Genomic DNA, 4,497 nt, shown 5'->3' with positions numbered 1-4,497 from the left:
CGAACAGGAAAACAGTGTTTTTAATATTGAACATTTTAGACTTTTCTGTTATTAGAAGGGTGTTCAGTATTCGATTACATATTGTTGCTGAATGCTGTGACAAATTGCATCTGTTCTGTTTAAATCAACAATTCTGGCGGGACAGGATTAATCCTTCGAAACTACCAGACAGAAAATGGCAATCATCGTAGAGACAATGTACTCCCGCCAGATGAGACTCACTGATAGCAGCGCACATTCAAAATATTAATGGAATACTGCAAACACTGAATCCTCCCACCGTCCATATTACAGGGGTTACCATTGAGCAGAACATGAAGTCAAATCAACATACATATACAAGGGTTACAAGAGCAGGTCAGAGACTTACTGGTCTATACTGAATAACAGACCTAATGACCTAAACGGCATGAGATATAGCAATAGATTTAGGCCATTCAGCCCATTCCTTCACTCTGATACTGTGCCATTTTGTCATTGTCTCTCTGAAAAGTGGAAATATCTTCTGCATACTGACTGTATCAATCTTTGCAGTAATCCATTAGTTTCAATCAGACCCCCCCACCCCCACAATTCTTCTAAGTCCATCGAGTACACACACTGCCGCTCATATGACAAGCTGTCATCCCCAGAATGGAGCACCTCCAACACCAGCAGATCTTTCTCCAGAGATAGTGTCCAAAACAGCTCACAATTGGCCAAATGCTGTCTGTCCATAGCCATTACATTCTCAGCAGTATGTCTCCCGTCTTGCATTCTTGCTCTCTTGAAATGAATGCGAACATTGCTTTTGCTTTCCTAACTGTCAACTGAACATGCACGTTAACCATAAGAGAGGACGGGTGGTTCAAAATGCTTTTGGGCTTCAGGTTTAATGGGTCCTATTAGAACATAGTGTCTCCTCTATTCCGCCTCCCAAAGTGCATATTCTTACACGTCCCCATATTGTGTTCCATCAGCCACGTGTTTCCCCCACAGTCCTAAACTGTTCAAGCTTTTCTGCAGCTTCCCTACTTCCTCAATATCATCTGCAACTTAGCAAAACTGTCCTCAAGTCCTTGGTTCAGTTTGTTCACATATAATATATTTCCTGGCTCCCTAAAGACCGTCCACCATCTACAAGGCACAACAGTCAAGGTGCTTGACTCCATTCAGGTTGAAGCAGTGGCTTGACTTGAATTACACCTGTAAAGTCTTCACTCCCTGCACCACTGACTTTCAGTAGAAGCACACCCTACCCCTTTTGTTGTGAGTTTACTTCATTATGATGCACAATCCCAGTCTATTGATGTCACTCTGTCTCAACACTAACGGAGTGGTGCTTACACCAACCATGTCACTGTGTATTGATGACGATGGAGGAAGGTCGGCGAGGGATGTCTATGATGAATAACTGTGTGACTGCCAGGCTGAAACCTGCCCCGACAGCCTCGGATGTACCTGTGCCCACTGTCACCGCTGCAGGCATGATCAGTCTTCCTGCAGGTCAAATCAAGGAAAGCGACGGCCTTGGATAGTGTTCCCGGCTGAGCACTCAGATCCAGTGAGGACCAACTGGCAGCGGTATTCACATACAATTTCAGCCTTTCTCTCCCATAAGGTCAAGTCCCAACCTGCTTCAGGAAGACCAACATCAACCTTCATCATTGTGCTTCCAATTAAACTGTTGGATTATAACCTGGTGTTGTGTGATTTTTTACCTTTAGACACCCCAGTCCAACACCGGCATCTCCAAATCATAACATCAACCTTGTAAGTGAGAAAGCTCATGCTTTAATGACTTAATGATTACCGCCCAGTGGCTCTAACCTCAATAAACATGGAGTGATTTGAAAGGCTGGTTATGGCCCACAACACCTCCAATCTCCCAGCCTGACTTGATCCCCTATAATATGCCGACTGATGTAGCGGGTCCACAACAGATGCCGTATCCCGAGCCATGCACTCATCCCTAGGACATCTGGACAACAAAGACATCTACACCAGACTCCTGCTCATTGACGACAGCTCCACCTTAAACATCATTATCCCCTCCAGACTGATCTCAAAATTCCGTGACCTTAGTTGCTGCTCCACCCACTGCAACTGGATCCCCGGTTTCTGACCAACAGACCACAATTAGTGAAGATAGGTATCTGCACCTCCGCCAAAATACCACTCAACGCTGGAGCTCCTGAAGGATGTGTCCTCAGCCCCCTACTGTACTCCCTGTACACACACGGCTGTGTCCTTCAGCTCACTTCTGTACTCCCTGTACACCCACGGCTCTGTCCTCACCCCGACTTTACTCCCTGTACACCAAGAGATGTGTCCTCAACCCACAACTGTACTCCCTGTACACACATGACTGCTTTCCTCAGCCCCCTACTGTACTCCGGTACACACGCGGCTGTGTCCCTCACCCCCTACTGTACTCCCCTGTACACGCACGGCTGTGTCCTTCAGCCCCCTACTGTACTCCCTGTACACGCACGGCTGTGTCCCTCAGCCCCCTACTGTACTCCCTGTACACACACACGGCTGTGTCCCTCATCCCCTACTGTACTCCCTGTACATGTACTGCTGTGTCCTCAGCCCCCTACTGTACTCCCTGTACACACACAGCTGTGTACCTCAGCCCCCTACTGTACTCCCTGTACACGCACTGCTGTGTCCCTCAGCCCCCTACTGTACTCCCTGTACACACATGGCTGTGTCCTCAGCCCCTACTGTACTCCCTGTACACGCACGGCTGTGTCTCTCATCCCCCTACTGTACTCCCTGTACACCCATGGCTGTGTCATCAGCCCCCCTACTGTACTCTCTGTACACACAAGTCTTTGTCATAAGCCCCTACTGTACTCCCTGTACACACACACGGCTGTGTCCCTCATCCCCCTACTGTACTCCCTGTACACACACGGCTGTATATCAGCCCCCTACTGTACTCCCTGTACACACACGGCTGTGTCCCTCATCCCCCTACTGTACTCCGGTACACACGTGGCTCTGTTGCCAAATTCCAAACAATGCCAACTGTAAGTTTGCTGATGATATCACCAAAGCAGGAGGGATAATAAACAACCATGAGTCTGAACACAGAAAGGAGATAGTGGGTTTGGTGGCGTAGTGGAATGATAATAACCTCCCTCTCAAATTCCGCAAAAGTAAAGAACTGATCATTGACTTTCCAAAGAAAGGAAGGGATCAAGCCACGATCTACATCAACGGTTGAGAGAGTGCAGAGCGTCAAGTCCCTCGGAGTGATGGTAACTGGCAACCTACCCTGGACTTCTCACATAGGTGTGATAGTCAAGATGGTTCAAAAACGTCTCTCCCTCCTCACTTGTCTCAGGATATTTAGCATGCACTACTTCTACAGATACACTATTGTGAACTTACTGTCCGGGTGTGTAATGGCCTGGTACGGCAACACTGTGCCCAGGAGCATCAGAAACTACAGAAGATTGTGTTCACAGCCCAGACTATAACGGACACCAATCTCCCAACCTTTGACTCTATTTACACGGCTCATTGCCGCAGAAAGGCTGCCAACATCTATCCACGATTACTGAGGGAGAGAGGAAATAGCTGGGGCCATAACAGATATCTTTGTAGCATCCTTGAACACAACTGAGGCCCAGGAGGACTGGAAAGTTTCTAGTCGCCTTGTTTAAGTAGGGTAGCATGAATAATCCCGTTAATTATAGACCGGTGAGCCTGACGGCTGGGGTAGGGAAGCTGTGAGAGAAGATACTGAGGGATAGGATCTATCCTCATTTGGATGAACATGGTCTTATCAGTGACAGGCAACATGGTTTAGTGCAGGGAAGTCATGTCTCACCAACATAATAGAATTATTTGAGGAAGTGACAAAGTTGATTGATGAGGGAGGGGCTGTAGATGTCATGTACATGGACGTCAGGAAGGCGTTTGATAAGATTTCCCAGAGTCAGGTTATGGAGAAAGTGAAGTCACATGGTGTCTAGGGTGTGCTAGCTACATGGATAAAGAACTGGCTTGGCAACAGGGACAGAGCGTAGTAGGGTAAGGGAGTTTTCTCAAAATGGAGAACTGTGACCAGTGGTGCTCCATTTAAGATGTTTCCGGAAAGATACATGAATGGGCAGGGAGCATAGGGATACAACCTTTAGAAAATAGGAGACAGGTTGAGGGAGAGGATTTGGATCGGCGCAGGCCTAGGCCGCCAAATGGCTGTTCCTGTACTGGAATGGTGTTGTGTCTAACATTACCAAAGACCCATAATATCCCTGGAAAGATCACCCACAACCTCTTCCATCAGGCTATAAGAAACAGACGCTTGAACACACAGAGCAGTAAGTTCAGGACAGCTTCATCCTGTGCTGTATTAGCCTGATGAATGGACTCTCTAATCTCAGATATTGCTGATTTTGTTCATAGTGACCTCGCCAGAGCACGCCCTGTGCAGCGTACCTTGGAGGCCTCTCAGCCATGTTTTACAGGCAGCATTCAGTACATCCATTCATACCTTGATCC

The sequence above is a fragment of the Hemiscyllium ocellatum genome, unplaced genomic scaffold (assembly GCF_020745735.1).
Source record: "Hemiscyllium ocellatum isolate sHemOce1 unplaced genomic scaffold, sHemOce1.pat.X.cur. scaffold_2454_pat_ctg1, whole genome shotgun sequence".
Classification (NCBI taxonomy): Eukaryota; Metazoa; Chordata; class Chondrichthyes; order Orectolobiformes; family Hemiscylliidae; genus Hemiscyllium; species Hemiscyllium ocellatum.
The sequence above is the reverse complement of the archived record's forward strand: the minus strand, read 5'-3'. Positions refer to the sequence as shown.